Genomic DNA, 18,879 nt, shown 5'->3' with positions numbered 1-18,879 from the left:
TGCTGTCCGAGGCACGAGAGTATACACACTTCTGATTATCAAAGTTCTAGTTTGTTACTGACAATTTTTTATAGCAAATCCAATAATTTGTTATATCGACCTGGGGTTTGAACTCTCAACCTCTCGATCGCGGCCTTATATCTAGTCACTAGATCAAAGAGGCAGTCACAGAAATGAATATGTACGTAATAAAATATAAAACAAGATTAATAAATAATAATAACGTATGAAGCGCTTCCTACATAATACACGTGTAAAATATTAAACGATTTTGCGTCGTTCACTTTCTATATAATAACGTTGCAATCTCATTGCGCATCAAGAATTTATACTTCCAAGAGAAATTTATTAATAAAAAGTGACATAATAAAATGCTGAGCTAGCAAATTATACTAATTGTGATTTTTACTTGGTGTAGCGGTTACATGGGAAACAAATGAAGTACGAAAATTACAAGATGGTATCCCAGAGAGGGTAAAAGGAAATGAGACAGACAAGAAAAAGATAGGATGATGATATCAGAGAAGTGGCAGGAGTGATAAGGAAAAAAGTGGCCCAGAATGAACAAAATTGGTGGAGGCCCTTGGTCGATAGGCAACAGATCTACAAAAAATAAACAAGTTAATACTAGATAAGTTTTAAGTGTTATGTTTAAATATTGTTTTTAGACTAAGCTGATCTAAATAAAGGCTATTATTATTATTAAAGTGGGGGTTACAAAGCGTATGCTTCAAAACAAATGACAAGCATTCAGACTTTTTCCATGTGCGAAGTCAATTATTTGGATGAATTTAGATAAAGAATCCGAAAAATCTAATTTATATAATGTACGACTTATTCTTAAATAATTGTTCGTCGATAAAAACGATCTGATTCACCAAACATTATTCAATGTTAACGTTGACAAAATAATTTCGATTATCGTTGACAGGGTCATGCATTTCATTCTCACTTAGCTGTTCATTAATAACCATCTCGTTCATACATTACAAGAACAGGCGATAAAGAAAATATAGGCTTTTAAACGCCTTTCGTTTCTTTACTTTAAGTGAATAATAAAATATAAATACCTACATGATAAAAACTTATTACCAGATTGACGTTTAAAAGTAGCATCACAGATGTCCTACAATAGTAAGATCACAAGACGCCATTGGACTTTCTCATAGTAAAATAAACAAACTAGATCTATCCTCTTATATTTGAAAAAAGATCTATATTAATATATTATGTACATAAACAAAGCTCTAACGCCAAATGATTGTATCATTTACTTGGTAGTAGTCCTCACTTTATTGCATGTATACTTTTTTTACAAGCTTTTTTTTGTTGTGCATAGTTTTTTAGTTTTTTAAGTTAAATCTTACAAGCTGAAATAGAACCTTTTCGTTTTATCTACGGAGTTGATTTTTAAATTTTGGTTCGATGATATTGCATTTTTTACGTTATTTATGACTTGATCCTATACTAAAGCTTGGCTTCATATGAAGGAACTCCTCAATAGTAAAAAGTAGTTACAAAAAAATATTACAGCAATTATTTTATAACAGAATGAATGCTCTATTTATATTGAATGCTGTTATAATTATTCTCATTAGGGAAAGAGAAATGCATGAACAATACCTACAATTTAATTAAACCTTGTCACAAGCTTACTAGAACTAAAAGGCCCTGAGTTTAAATACGTGAAGATGAAAGTTGTGACACTTTTTCGTCAAAGCATTCTCGGAGCCCGGAGAAAAAAAGGTAATGATAGTTTGCCATGCATCAAATAATATAGCTAATGGCTCAGCTCTTGATTTCAGTCAGGTCGTAACGGAATGCCACCCCATTGTATGAGATTAAGGATCTAAATAGGGTACTGTATTATCATTAAACACTAATGTCCTCCACATCACTAGCGATAATATCTTTACTCGGATTCCCTTATTGAATACAGCTATAAATAGTTATAACTTGCTATGCTTTAACACTGTACTTCAATGTAAATATTATTCTGTCTAACATCATTAAGGAAATAAAGGTTTTGGGAATTACGTCTCAAAGTACGTTCGGATCCAGCGAGTCGCCTGGGAAATGATATTCCAAATTTCCCTTAATATCATTTACCTGTTTAAGGCTTTACGTAAAAAGTACGAAATGGGACATAAATTACCCGACTAAGCCGCGGATGTAATAATTATTACATTATGTGTATCCGAAACGCCGTATAATGTTACCAGATACAAAAATTGTTTTGTCGTCGTTTTAATACTTTCTATTTCAGATCTTTTTTGTTTCGCTCAAATTAGATCTCAACAATTCCTTTTTTTTTAAATGTTATGGAATGACAAAGGTAAAGTTTTGATACTAATAATAAGACTGGAATATCAGTTGTGTCACTTTTAAAATTTGTGTGTTTTTTTTTTTTAAATTAATATTCTATTCTTGATTTAAATTGTTTCAATATTGAAAAGTATATATTATTCAAATACAAGATTAAATTAAGATTTTGTCGTAGGTACATATGTCTCTAAATTTATTCAGCTAATTCAGCGATTTCTGTATAAAAGTTTAAGAAATGTCCTAATTTGATTGCAAGATTAATTGTACGTACAAATTAAGCACTTACTAAAACTCAGTGGCGCTAACCCCGTCAAAGTCTGCGAATGTAACTATCACTTGTATTCACTATTATTATTATACAAAAAATGTGGTCAATTTTAATGATTTGAATGTTCGTTCCAAAACGATTGACGATTGATTGACGATTGACGATTGATTTACTGTAAATATAAATATTTAAAAGTAATTGTAAACTCAATTTCAGATGAATATATTGATTTTCATTTTTTGATACAGTAAAATAAGGCCTTTTGAGATTATAAATATTTCAGTAATAAATCCGGTCAACGTGCATTCGACCGGCGTGATGGAATAGGCTACAAAACATTCTCTTCGAAAGAAGAAGAGAAGGCGTAAGCCTTAAACTAGCATATTTACGGACTGTCCCTTTTTTCACAAGTAATAAAAAAAAATGTGACTATTTCAGCTTAACCGATATCATTATTTAAATCACCAACTATTCTTGGACTATCTAGTAGAAATCTACAATCATAACGTTATTTTGTTTACATCTATAGTTAGTTCTATACAAACTATGCAAGCATACACTTGCTATGTTTGGTTAGGTCGTTTCTCACCTCATTACTGTACAATTTCATCGCTGTTTACTCGCTGTTTGGAAGGCTTCCTGCTTGCCTGATGTGGTTCAGAACTTTAGACGTTTGTACAAGAACCTAATCAAATATTGAAGATATGCGTTGACAGCGATTCAATAAGTCGGCTATTTGTGTTTTCACGGTTTAAAAATTGCTCAGTGAAACGGATGTATCGACCGTTGTGAGTCGACTACCACTATCGACTGACCGTTAACAAGGTCAATTTGAAGGTCAACCTTTGACTCCAAGGCCGAATAGCAGTATTTTGAGACTTAATTAATGGTACATTTACTGATTTATTATTACATGTTTTTAATTAACCTAAATTTATTGTAAATATAATAAATCTTTGAAATTCTCAATTTTATTCACATTAAAACAATAATTCGTGTCTATTTTACCAATATTTAGTTCGGTGAAACACTCTGTCCGTGTGCAAACAGAGTTCAGGCGATCTTCCCTCCCCCCAAAAAATCTTTTTAAGAGACATTTCAGAGAGAGGCCCCAACAATTAAGACGAACCTGGTTCCACTTTTGGTTGATTCCCTTTACTTCTTTCGTTTCCTTCTACTACGTAGAAGCTTGTTGCACCAGTGTAGCTGTACCAGTACGCGCTCCATGTTGTGTGTTGTCTGCATTTGTAGCAGCTTACAATTCAGAACCACATTATAATATATGACTGGGCCACCTAAACTATGTATAAATTTGCTTATTATATAGTTTGAGCAGTTGACATAATATATAAATTGGCATGAAAATTTGCTAAATTATAGTTATAAAACGAAATACCATAAATGCGTGTTCATAGTTCAGTAATGTGCATTACGTACGATAATCGTCGGCGGTTATTATTAGAAATTGTATTCAATGAATCTAAACAACATTCCTCTATAGCAAAGCTTTGAGCTTTGCTAAAGAGAAATTTGTTTATTATTACGTTAATATAATATTAAAGGTTTCATTTTAAAATAAAAAAAAATATTCTAATTAATTTCTGACGTATAATAAGATTGCATTTCCTTGTAAATTATTCTTAAAGTAAATTTAAGAAACAAAATAATAAATCTATATAAATATCCAACTTCCTATCAGCACTTGATGGTAAGGCTTTGCGCAAGCCTGTCTGTGTAGATACCACCCACGCATCAGATATTCTACCGCCAAACAGCAGTACTAAGAGTTGTTGTGTTCCAGTTCGAATTATGAGTGAGAGAGTGTAACTACAGGTACAAGGGACATCACATCTTTGTTCCCAAGATTGATAGTACATTAGCGATGTAAGGAATGGTTACTATTTCTTACATCACCATTGTCTATGGGCAGTAGTAACAAAGTGGTCCACCTGATGGTAAGTACCATCAGGTGGCCCATTTCCTCGTCCCTTTCAATCTAAATAAGCCACTTCTTTTTTTTTCAGTTATGAGGTCTTAATACCATTCGTCTCAGATCTTATTTATACACAGCATCACAAGACCGACCACCTGTCAAATCTTGTATTTAAACATGGCGCGAGCGATGCAATTCTATAATATATTTTTTTTAAAACAAGGACAGTTTTTGTTTTAATGATTGTGAGTAATTTCAAATATATTTTAAAATTTATATTCTATGATGTTCTGTTACCTATTGGCTAATAATAATATCATATAGTGTAATAGTCAACTAGAATATTTTATATTAATTTCACTACCATTTATTAGATTCTACTTTGTTATATATTAACATACATACAAGTGAAACAAAATTCGAGAAGTCCTACAATCATGATAAGCATTTACTTTCGTAAGGTTGGCAAAAACGGAAACCACAAAATAGTCCATTAAAATGGCATCTTAGTATAAATAAAATAAACACACTTCAAGAGGCGCTCCTGAAATATTTAATGTCCTCAACCTTGGCATCTTTTCAGATTCGCCTCTGAAAGGAACAAACATCCTTTATGGACGGCGGTTGATTAAAAACGAAGATTACGAACAGCTTATTCAGCGTTTCATAAGATTTTAATCTTATAAAATCGAATTATGTCACTTAAAATAAGTTACTCATGGATTGTATGATGTATTTAATTTAATATATTAAATAAATAACATCGAAGAAGAGGAAGAACCGTGATCAATTTAAATACCAAACGCTATTCTCAGTTCTATTTATATCTTGCTGAGCAGATATTATAAGAATCAAAATCAAAATATTACTTATTGTGTAGTCTAATAGAAGCACTTTTGAATGTTACAGTGTTGAATTTAATGTGAATGTAGATTCTACCAAGGACCGGCAAGAGTCTAAAGTAGTAGACAAGAGTAGTAAACTCTTTCCACCATTTTAATTACAGAGTACGACAGTAAAGTAAAATATCCTGCCTAAAAACCAACAAATACTAAGTCCAGGTTTTTTAATTCTGATGTAATCTTGTATTGAGTACTAACTTTAAATTTTTAAATAGGCCAAGTTTAATTTAAGAAATTTTGTTGACTGAAATGTAGATTTTATGACTGAAGATCCCAATGTTCTGCCACCAAATTCCTGATTGGGCAAATAAAAAAAAAGTATTGATCGAGAAAATTTCAATAGCGGCCCTGTGTCCAGATGTTTGTAGTGTACATTCTAAAGTGCCTCGGTAAGATCATAAAGTCGGTCGCGCCTTAACGTTGGTTTACGTTTTAACTATTTCCGTTCGTGTCGTATTTGCCGTCCTAATGGGCTGTTAGACTTAAAGAATAAAGAATGCAGTTATGTTTGCGTCCACATTTCAGCACTATAATATATAAATCCCTTTAGTATGTAGAAAGACAATTATTAATGTAAAATTAAATCTAGTAACAATATAATCTAATTCCTTCGAAACTCTGACACGAGACGAATAAAATTAATCAATCCACATGTTTCGTACAAAATTTATTACCCGATTGGAACTCAAAACTTTGGGAAACTCTGCACGGCACAAAGAAACTCCAAATATATGGTAATTACCGAACAAAGAACGACTAACGAAGTATGAATATAATGGTATAAAAGTTGAACAAATTGTTCCTGTAACAAAGTGGGAAGTAAAATTCTTTGTACTTTTTCTAACATAGTATAGTTGAAATGTCAAAATCATTATCATTTACAATTTTATTATTTATAGAATCGTAAAAAAAAAAAAAAAATGTCATGGTACACCCGATTGGAACCAGGTCGATTTCGCTGTATATTATGTATTATCTAACAAAGACTATAAAAAAGATTAATTGAATAACAGAGACAAAATTGTCTGAATAACTACATAACAATAACAAAAAATCTATTTTAATAGTTTTATAATATTGTATACAACAGAAAGAGACAGAGAGAATGAAAGAGAGAGGGATAAGGCGCCAGGAGGAAACATAACAGTTTGTCCTTATGTGACGATTTTTACCAGTTTACTCTATTGTAAGCCGCATAAAAGAACTTCGTTCCAAAAACAAAGAGCTACGTCGCAAATTTTTTTTTTTTTTTTTTAACTCAACCTCAAATTCCTTTTTTAAATACAGAAGCAGTTTTCTTACTCACTGATTGTTAAATACTACCACCTACCACTACCACCGGTTCGGAAAAAAAATACCCTGACCTGAGAAGAACTGGCGAAAGAAACTCAGCAAGTCTTTTCTTTTGTCAATTCTTCTGTCAATTATTTACAAATATTCGATATGAAAAGGCAACAGAGGCATTTTGAACGCTCTCTGGAATCCTGTTGTAGAACCGTGTACGTATATTATTATAATATAATTTATAGCAGGAGTATTATAAGCATACACCAGGGAGTTGGGAGCGAAGGCGGAAAGTCGGTGAGACGGTGCTAGACAATGTCGTGTCATTTGCCGTCATAGTTTACGAGTCGCTCTCACACCAAAGTTGCACCAAAGACATTTTACATCAAAAAGTTTCTTCATTGATATTTTCATAAGATTATTTTACTATTATTATCACCATAATTATTTGGTTGTTTTGTGCAAGTCTCACTCATCAGATATTCTACCGCCAAACAGCAATACTTAGTATAATTGTGTTCCGATTTGAAGGATGAGTGAACTAGTAAAACTACAGGCAAGAATTGGTGGAACATTGGCCATGTTCCACCAAGGAATGGTTCATATTTGTTTCAGTGGAACATTGGTGATGTAGGAAATGGTTCATAATTTTTATGGACGATGGTCACAAAGAAAAAGTATAAATAGCGTATTACTTTTGGATGCAATATCTAAATTTGAAGGTAAACGTTTCTGACGCAAATATATTTCGCTTGTATCATGTCGTAAAAATCATTTCAATAAAATCGCCGATATTTTTTCCTCGATTGCAGCTCAAGATCTACGGGTAACTTGGCTGACGTCTCGGTTTGGCCATACAAAGTGAAAATGTTGCCAGTATTTTGGGCACTCCGTCTCAATGTAGTGGCATCGGTGAATGTTGTGATTTATCGTATATACATTATTGATACCTATAAAATATATATTTTTTCTTTTTTATATATTATGTTGACAAAGTATGAATGTTATAACTTAACTTTAAATTCTTCTTATGTTTATGATGATATATGATATATGAAGCAGAGCTTAATGCAAGCCCGCCTGAGTAGGTAGCAAGCAGTATTACTATTGTTGTGTTCTGATTTGAGTGGTGAATGAGTTAGTGTTACTACAGACACGAGGGATATAACATCTTACTTCTTAACGTTGGTGGTAATTCTACCTTCAAACAGCAGTACTCAGTATTGTTGTGTTCCAGTTTGAAGGGTGAGTGAGCCAGGTGAGTGAGCCAACTACAGGCTCAAGGGACATAACATCTTAGTTCCCAAGGTTGGTGGCGCATTGGCGATGTCGGGAATGGTTAATGTTACTTGCAGCGCCATTGTCAATGTTGTCCACTTAGCATCAGGACAGGGCTTTTTATTAAAAGTAATAATTACGTAAAATCATGAATATTTTGATTTTTTTTTATTATTAGTATTATGTATATTGATTGTGTTAATGTTGATAAGCAATTAGTTACTCTAAATAAAACATTATCTGCTTAATTTATTAATTATGCACAACTGAAATGCGTCATTTCATGATTGTATTATTCATGACGCTAACAAATTATAAATAAATTAAATGTATACTATTTAGTGAATAACAAAAACTTTCATCGATGTCAATACTCGGTTTCTGATATTATTTGATAGACTTTACGTAAGCCGGTCTCACCAGCAATTCATTAATTCACATACTTGGCAGCAATAGTTTGTATTGGTGTGTTCCAGTTTGAAGGGTGGATACAACCAAGGCTGCCGGTACATTGGCGATATATGGAATGATTAATGTTCCTACCATTTAGATGCGCGGCAATTATCACTTCGATTTTATTTGCTTATTTTGATACGTAAAAAGACGTTTTTTTATATTTAACAAAACAATTGGGAAATCGTCAAATTCATTGGCAACATTATATACAAGTGGTTTGACTTTCATCGTCTGGATAAGTGATTTCGAAATAAAAAATATAAAATACTTTTTTTAAAATATTTAGGAAACCATCCAAATTGTCATTTATATTCTCAGACGTTTTGTCTTTGTTTTTACTTCTTACAAAGTTTATCGTACCTGTTTTGTTAAATTATTATAATTTATCATTATTAACACTGATATTGCATTCGTTGACAGTTATATGCGTATCATACGTCTTTAGTATGCAAATTGGCTGTTTGCCGAGTACCAAGTATTTCGGTGTGTCATGACATTTTTCTTTATTTCAGGACAGATTCGAACCATTTGAGACAAAGGAATAAATGTCAAAAACATTCCGTATGAAGGAACTCTAATTCAGTAAAGCTGTTTTAAGGGAACGAGTTTAATAAATACGTATTTACTTAGTGTATCTGATTTCATAGAAATAAGTGTTATCGATCTCAGAATATTATTTCTATTGCTTTGAAATCAATGTAAGATTTTCCGGCGTAAAATTAGAAAAAAAACCGTCACCGATTTAATGTAAATGGGCGATTATTATCATATGTTTATTTAAACAACAATTACAAGGTTGATAAAATTAAACAAATAGTAAGAATAGATTCAGTGTACTAATACACCATGTATTTATTTTGAGTTTAATTTCTTTGTAAAATAGCCTTTATTCTAATTGCTCTAAGAACTTTCGCTTAACATTTGGAAAGGGGTTTAAGTTTAAAAACAAAAGATAGCTTTAACATTTTTTATACTTAAAATAAATATACCTTCGAGTCGCTTATATCGTATCATATTGCTATGCTGTACCGTGATGTCATTTCTATCAGCTTTGATCAAAACATCGGTTCAAATAGATGTTTCATATATTGATAGCAACCGCTGAATGCGACAGCCTGCAGATATTTCATATCAAATCGTGTTCAAAAAGAACTATTTTCATTTATCTGTCGACTCAAGAATTCGCGTCGCATTGCAAGTCTGGCCAAATATACATTTGTCATTGCAATTTAAAACCACAAGAATCATTCCACTCAATTAAATATGTTAATTGTTAAAATAAGTGTTTTGTTTATTCAACGCGTAAAGACCTCCAATCCTATTAAGGATATTATTAAACACAGTCAAAATGGTAGAACAAGTGCCATAAGCTGAATAATCAACCTTCCGTTCTTCCGTACCTTCCGTCATGTTGTGTTTGCCAGACAAGTTCGTATCTACCTTTTTTAGATGCCGAAAAATTAAATCTAGCATATCTCTTCCATAAAAAATTCCATAAATACCAAAGCGACAAAGATAATAAACTATTTAATGTATGTCATTTTTAAAAGACTACGTAAACAACAAAATCAATCCGCACGCAGAACGGAAATACATTAACAAATGTATTGCTTTTTTATTCATATTATTGATTGACATTTATTTATATTGAATTATTGGTATAAATGAGTGATTAATAAAATAAAATTAGTTTTCAACTCTATAAACTTTCCTTGACATAACTGTGAATTTGTGTTAATTATTTACGACTCTCCTTGACCGGAATCTCTTGTAAATTATGTTTACGTAGTAAGTGACCGTTGAATGAAAATAGTTGTCCCAATTTTAAAAAGAAAAATCTCTGATATTTGTATGGCAGATATGCGTCTAGACAACATTTGAAAGAATAAGAATAACATAATAAATGAACTAAGGTAGCCCAGTGGTAAGAACATGAAAATTATAACCGAACATCTTAAGGAAATGTCGGACATAGATTATTGTTGTATTCTGGTTCTGATTAGAAAAGTAGGCTTATTTCATATTAATTTAAATAAAACTAGTTTTTAACGGATTTAATCGCGTATATTAATTATTTTTAACATCCCGACGTTTCGAGCACTTTTCAGTGTTCGTGGTCACGGGCAGACTGCAACTACAAGTTTTATTTCAATGTGTAATAATCGCGAAAATCTAAGACAACATTATATTAATTTAATTGTATATAACAACGATGTGACTTGTATACGCGCCCCTCACTCACAAGAGGGCTATGACGACATAATTAAGCGTCATTCTGTTTGCCATTATGGCGTAGGGGTCACGTGATGGGTCACACCATGATTTTCACACTTTCTTCTCGAGATAGAAGGGAGTTTTGAACCCCGGGAAATTTCTAGGAATAGAGGCTCGCATAGTCAAGACCCTTGGTCATTGGTCATGACGGTTCCATGTGCAAGCGCTCTCGGGACCGACCTTGAAGAGCTCCTACGCTCCAATAGTCTATCTTACTCCCTAGACGCCTAATTAGATTAAAAAAAAACCAATTAGCTCTCCTTCAAATTTATTATGTATTTAAACATTGCACAATCCAGTCTAAGGACATATTAATCTTTTATGTATGGTTGACAACGCATTCACCGTTCACTATATATATATATTTAGTTATTTATCCTACGGAAATGTTATTTTAACATAATACGATATCGAAGGAGACGGGTAACCTAGTTACATTCCTATATCAGATAAAATACAATATTCATAGAAATATGATAGAAATGTAAATCAAAACATCATACACTAATGTATACAATCGACTCTCTATTACTTTGTCTAACCGCGAACGATCTGCCTCTAGTTGAAATTTGTACGATTTTCGTCTTTATATTAAGCACGTTAAGGGTCACAGGTGCAAATAAATGCAAGCTCGTTGTTCTTTGTACATTTTCATACATATTCATGAGTTTCATGAGATGTCACATAGATGTGAAAAGAACTGGATGTGATAAAGAGTTTTGATGGAGGATTTGTTTGCCTATAATTCTGAAGTTCCTCTCGATATCTTCACACACAATTAATTTATACAATCCTTTTCATGCCCTTTGATAGTGCTTTATATAATTACGTATATCTCGTGCTTGGTGAAGAAAATATACTACAAATCTTGCACGTGAAGAAAGAAACTTTGTACAGGGACATTTAGAGACTGTTACTACTCGAATCTAGGGCTTTTTGCTTCAATGAAAATTGTAAACAATTCCAACATTGAAAAGAAGTTTTGCTTAGCCACATATAACTATGTATATTATTTATATTGAATGAAGGAATTTGAATAATAATAATTAATTTGAACAACTAATTCCGGAGAGATCAAAACGTGGAAGCTTGGGAAAATCCAAATTTTAAAAAGAGAACGTATTCCAATTCTATTGACATTAAAATGGTAAATATTAGATAAAATTCATTGTAGCTAGATGTAGAAACAAAGCTCTTTGTGTTTGTTGGATTGAGCTATAAAAAGATAACAAATGGCAAATCTCAGCTCATGGTCCTTGCTAATGGAAATTACGCCTAATGGAAAGTACGCCCTCCCACTTTGACATTTGACCTTACATATCTTGAAGCCAAATTTGGATTTCATTAATTCCAGAACAGGAAACACTAATTAATGGGAAGATATTTAAATATTATGAAACATTCGTTAATTCTAAATATACAATTGTGACTCATCTATTTGGTGTTTTTTCAAATTTATCGTTTAGTATTTTTTCAATCTCAAATCCGATTTTTTGGCATAGGATTGCTGTTTTAATTCGGTGGAACGTCATATAAACAACAGTTTTTATTTTTGCCAAAGATGTAAGCGATACATTTTATTAACAGAAATAAATGTGAATGAGTATGGCAAAGTAATGACCTTCATTTTATTTTTCTTTTATTTCACTTCGTGATTTTAAATTGTTTACTTGGTTCTACGTACATATTGCTTTTGGCCCCTTCGTTATTCAGTAACTAGGTTATCATGATGTAGATTTCTAGGTTCGGCGTTCCAACTCCTGATTGAACCAATAATGGTAGTCACTAGGGTTTATCTGACAAAAAATTTTTGCATTTCAGTACCTCGGAAAGTTTGTTAAGCTGTTGGTCCTGCATCTGTTCTATCTAGCGTTTTTATGTGATATCCGGATTTTGGATGATATTTCTGTATTTTTACCACACACTCTTATCCTAACAGTTTATAATATAGTTAGATGATCTATGTTTGAATTGTTATATAGAAAAAAATATATTTAGTGAATCCATGTGTGTCTAGTTATATAATCTGTAATAAGACATTACATGTGATCAAAAAATTTCAACTACGAAGAAATAATTATATGCTATTCAAAAATTATTAAATAATACAATATAATGCTTCTCACTGAAAAATCTCGTCTCATCTAGGGGAACCGTGATTCCCACGTCAATTTCCTGTCTCCGTGGAACGTTCAAAGCTTTATATAAAGAATATTTCTCGCGTTAAATAAAGTCACGCCAACGTCATGGCATTGCAATTAAATATACTTAATTAAAATTGAAATGCTTGGGTGGCTCATTTCAGTTCAATGTGTATACTTAATGTCTGCTATTAAGTTATTGCATATTCTACCAATTCAAGTATTGTTATATTCTGGTTTGAAGTTTGAGTGAGCCAGTGTAACTAGGCATAAGGGATATAAAATCTTAGTCACGTTGGCGGTGCTCTCATGTAAATGTTGATGTTGGATAGGATGGGACAGGATTTTTAAAAGTCTAGCCAATTTGTCAAAATGCCTAAATATTTAAATTAAAAATATAAAGAGGCAAAGTTTATAAGTGTTCGTTCATGTGTTACAAATTTTCTCGGAGCGATTATATTTGGTATTTAAAATTGTCTATGTTGAAATGACACGTATATCGTATCATTTTTTTTAAATTTTACTAGAGAAGCTTTAAACAGCCACATGAGGGACGCTAGTCAATAATCTTACGAAAAAAAACTGGAATGTTTAGTAAATCTAAAATAGATATAATAATATTTCAGACCAAAGTGAAGGGCTCAAGTTTATTTCGAAACTAAAATAACCGTAACTACAGGACTTCTACAAGAACTCCACTTGAAAATCAAACAAAGTGTCGAAGCAATTTACTTCATTATATATATATATAAATTAAATACGTTGCTTTACATTATATATGAACATAAGTGCCCAAAAGATCAACAGGGAGATATTTTAAGAACACTATCGAGCGAATCTGAATGTTAACCAAAATAAGCGTCTTCAAATCTAGTCATGTTTAAGGGTATTTTAATAAGGTTTTTTTTATTGATTTACAATATGCAACCCTGTAAACTAGGGAGCTGAGATGGCCCAGTGGTTAGACCGCGTGCATCTTAGCCGATGATTGCGGGTTCAAACCCAGGCAAGCACTACTGAATTTTCATATGCTTAATTTGTGTTTATAATTCATCTCGTTCTCGGCGGTAAAGGAAAACATCGTGAGGAAACCTGCATGTGTCTAATTTCAACGAAATTCTGCCACATGTGTATCCACCAACCCGCATTGGAGCAGCGTGGTGGAATATGCTCCAAACCTTCTTCTCACAAGGAGATGAGGCCTTAGCCCAGCAGTGGAAAATTTACAGCCTATTAATGTTGTTGTAAACTAGGAAACTTTATCTTAGGGGTCGATTACATCCCATTCAATCTTTAATTTGTTCTTGTAATGATTAAGAAATCTTGACCAAGAAATAAAGTAAATTTGGAGTATCTTACAGTACTATATTGAACCTAAAAAAATATTCAATTCATCATAAATATGCGAAAACTAAATAATAAACTTTTTGTATATATTTTCTGGGAAATCATTTTTGAAAAGCGAAATTGCTCTGCGTCCCATTAAAGTTGAATGTGGTTTGGATTGTATCAGCATGTCACGTTCCACTGGATACATTTTCACATCTGATCTCCAAACGCGAGCGATATAAATATTCCGATCCCTCGTGTATTTATTACAATTTTACAAATACGTCATACAGTGTATATAAAAGTGAATACATATTGTAATAAAATAGATAGAGTTTTATAGATTAAAAAATGGAACGCTTGTTCCAAGAAATTTGGCTGTTTTTAAAAATCTTACCAAAGGTCCATGTAATGACAACTAACTATTATTTTTACACATAATTAATATTATTACTTAAAAAAACATTTTGGTTAGAAAGACAATTCAGTGGCTAAATACACAGTATATCGGGTTCGAACCCCAGGACAGACAAATAAAGTTATTGGGACCTTTTGTACAAGTTAGAAGTGTTAAAATTCAATTCTCTGCGCCTGTAATCTTTCCGGTCCATACGAGACCAATTATATCCATACGAGACAAAAATTGACTTCTTTATTTGAAATCGGTTTAATGCTATTTAAATGTATATCTTTATTGAGTCATTTAAATTCGTACTACCAAGTAGATGAACGCAATGAATGTGAATTTTACGATTTCGTGCAAAATTGTATTGCAGTAAATTTTATTTGTCCAAGAAATCTTTTATTATGGTTCTTCTGACAGTATAACGCAGCTTTATACGAGAAGTAAGTATCTATGAATGAATAAACTGGGTTTATTAAATTTAAATAATGCATACATTTGTTTCTAGCTATATCTCCTGACTTTATTATATTCAATACTAATGATAGAATGTAGTTAAAGGATTTAGAAGAGGTGAATTCACTGAATTCAATTTGTTTGGGGTCGGCGCAGCAGATCTTCTTCTTCCATACTTCTCTGTTGGACGTCATCTCATAAGTAAACATCCTTTCTAACTATATCGTCTTTCACACAATCCATCCATCGTTTCTTTGGTCGTCCTCTATCTCTATATCCATCCACATCCATGCTCAAGAAATTTCTCACAACATGGTCCTCATTTTTCCGCATAACATGCCCATACCATGACAGCCGGTTTCCGGATAGCTTCTCGGTTACCTGTGCTATTTTCAAACTCCCTCTTATGTACTCATTCCTTACTCTATCCATTCGCGTAACACCACACATTCCCCTCAACATTCCCATCTCCGCCACATGCAGTTGTCTTTCAGACATACCTTTTGTAGCCCAACACTCTGATACATATAGAACAGCAGATCTGACCATGGTCTTATAGATCTTCCCCTTAAGTTTAAGGGGAAGACGGGGTCACAAATTGTTCTCGTGACCTGCCGCCACTTCATTTTCATTAACTTTAGAGATAAATTGACTAAAAAACATAAATGAAAATGAGCTTGTCATTAATTATTTTATAAGTAATTTATAATTATATATTTTTCAATATCATAAAGCTAAAGAACTTGCTAACATGATAAATTAATTTTGTTTTTTTTTTTTTTAAATAAATTATTAAAGAGTGCTTGACATATTTAAAGGGATAAGTCATGCAAATATTAGTCTTCATCTGCAAATCGAACATTTCATAGATATTAAATATCATAATCGAAAGCGAAACGAAACAATGTATTAATATAATCAATTTAGAAAAGATTTCATTTGTTTTTTTCCTAAAATTAAACTAATTTTTTTATTTTCTGAATTAAATTAGTGCTCCCATTACATTACATTACATTTGCATAATCATAAGATACGATACGGACAAAATGTACCATTTTCATTACACATAAATATTATAGAATGCTGGTTTTTTTTAATATAAATTATATCCTCGGTAAGTATAAAGCGACTGAGCCATTACAGTATTAAGTTAATATAATTACGACTTTTGCTGCCACATAATAAAAAGTGAAGATATTCGAAATTACTCTTAAAATGTGTAAACATCAGACAAGACACTAAATTGTTTTTTTTTTTTTTTTATGTTATAGATATGGCAAATGGCTACCATCGTCCATTGACATTGGCGTTGCTTGAAATATTAACCAACTCTTACATCGCCAATGCACCACCAACCTTGGGTACTAAGACGTTATGTCCCTCGTGTCTGAAGTTACACTGGTTCACTCACCCTTCAAACCGGAACACACTAATACCAAGTATTGCTGCTTGGCGGCAAAAAACCTGAGTGATATCTGATACGACCAAGTAAATTACGTATTAGATAATAAACAAAAGTCTTAAAGCCTGTACTTTTAAAAAGAAGGTTCGAATTCTATTCCTCTACGTTGTTGCAATGCGGATTAGTGAACTCATAGATATTACCTGCTTCATACAATTTTCCTCACAATGTCTTACTGCATCGAACACGAGAAGAATTTCAACGTTGATTAAGTGAATCAGCAATCTTTGTTTAAGGTAGACTTCATCTTACAACTTCATCTATTATTGCAATTTATTTAAAATTTAATAAGAACATACCTATATCTTATTATTTCATTCATTGAAATCAGCATAAGTGAACGCCTTTTCGAACAAAATAGTAGACATTGGAATTTCAAGAACTATATATATTTTTTAATATTCCAGTAATACAATAATTGTATTTGTTTAGTGATTCAAAAACAAGGACAGCATTTATTACATACGTACGTAATTGAATCCTACTTTTGTCTGCGCTGCCCTTATACAATCGCAAACTGGAATACATTTGAAGTCATTTACGTGCGTCGTTTATTTTGAAAACTTTCTTTTGTAATATTTTGTTTGTTCCGTATTTCGTAGTGAATTGTTTATTTTAGTTGCATATGATTTCACGTTATTTGCATTTGGGTCAAATGCGTAATACAATTCTATATGAATTCACTTTTTAGGTTTATTAAAATTGAAATATTGGTTCAAGGCTACTTTAAGTATTTTATGCTCCCTCAATATCAGTGTGATAAAAATACTGCTTACCTATTTAACGTTGAGCTTTAAGATGTACCTGTAAAATAAAATAAGAAAGAATTAATTAAAGAGAATTATTAATTGTTTTTGTGATAAAAAAGCTGCAAAATTAAATTTAAATAGCATTTCTGTTCATTAAACCGATGTTAAATATCAAGAAAGAAAGAAAGACCACAGTGGCGTGCATTTGGAGAGGCCTATGTCCAGCAGTGGACGAATGCGGGCTGATGTGTGTGTGTGTGTGTGTGTAGTAGATTTAGATTGCAACATAAGTAGTTTGGTAAAATATCACTATAATTGGCACTCCGAAGAGAAAGGTACAGTAAAAAAAGGTAAAGGATTTCAAAAATATGTATGACCAGTTTAATGTTAAAATTAAATACCTAATTTTGACATTGACTGTATGTCTTAATCCTCTAAGACGTAGGGAACATAAAGTCCTTTCATATTGAGAGAGTTTAAGCTTTTATTATTTTCAGTTTCATTAAAAATCAACCACTGATAAACGCAGGAAATGATATAGATATGTCCATCGATAATCCATCCACGCTTTTGTCACCCTTATTTTTCGATAAATTATAACAATATAAATGTTATAAAAAATATGTAAAATAATAAAAACAACATTTATAAACCAAACATATTTCAGTTCGCTCGTTGTTATTTTTTAGTAAGACCCAATAAATAAATAAATTTATTAATTTATTGGGTCTTACAAAAAAATATTATTGCTCATTCAAAATAATTTAAGAATTATGTATCATTTTATGCATTTTTTCTTAATTTTAATAAACGAGATTTTTTACAACGCCGAATAAAATATTCTTTTTAGCATTTATTTTATGCTTAGCAGATTTTAAGTGCTCAGCGTGCCTTTTTCGCTACAATATCAATTCACATACTCTGATATTACACTCTTGGTAACTAAATTTCCATGTTTAATGTCACTCTAACGCGGAGAGTTTTCGGTCTGTTGAATCGTCCATGAGGCGTGAACTTGTACTATAATGTATCAAGTTTCGACCGTGGCATTGCTCGTATTTTTATAAATTTGTTATGCAGACTAGTGTATCAACACCGGCGGTGATCACCGCCAATCTTAAATATTAATGAAATCAGCGAATTTTTGTCCCAAAGGTTATGGGACGATAGCTGCACATAAAAAATAAGTTATGACCTCATTTTGAAGAGCTCCAGCCATAGATGTGCAGAAAAATAAAGAGGATTTTTGATTGCAATTTACTAAATTGTTACGGCTTAACAAAGAATTAATTTTAGAGAGCGGAACAGCTACTTGCCGGTTTGAGTATAATAGAAAAAAAAATGAAAACCGTAATAAAAATTAAAGAAAATTAATATCGACAGACTCCAATTCTAACTTAACTAATGTATACTATTTGACATTATTAATTTCATTTAAAGTCTCACAATTTTGGCGCCAAATGTAGATAAAATAAAATCAAAATAAAACCTGTTAGAGGTTTCAAAATTCCTAAAAAATATTTGGAATAAGACGTTTAGATATGAACGTTGTAAGAAATATAAATTTCTTTCATCATCATCAATCATTACATAGTCAATGCTCAACCCCCCTTGGAAAT

General features: G+C 31.9%; 1 protein-coding gene across 2 annotated transcripts in view; it reads right to left on the bottom strand.

Annotated features, from left to right (window-relative positions):
* Positions 1 to 18,879, bottom strand: part of LOC125068488 (RING finger protein nhl-1) — a 121,281-nt gene that overhangs the window by 23,367 nt on the left and 79,035 nt on the right. For both annotated transcript variants that reach the window (XM_047677629.1, XM_047677632.1), the window contains exon 4: positions 17,288 to 17,315. The gene's annotated coding sequence lies outside the window, so the exon portion shown is untranslated. The remainder of the gene's footprint in view (positions 1 to 17,287; positions 17,316 to 18,879) is intronic.

This window comes from Vanessa atalanta, chromosome 13, assembly GCF_905147765.1.
Source record: "Vanessa atalanta chromosome 13, ilVanAtal1.2, whole genome shotgun sequence".
In the NCBI taxonomy this organism is placed as follows: Eukaryota; Metazoa; Arthropoda; class Insecta; order Lepidoptera; family Nymphalidae; genus Vanessa; species Vanessa atalanta.
The sequence above is the reverse complement of the archived record's forward strand: the minus strand, read 5'-3'. Positions and strand labels throughout refer to the sequence as shown.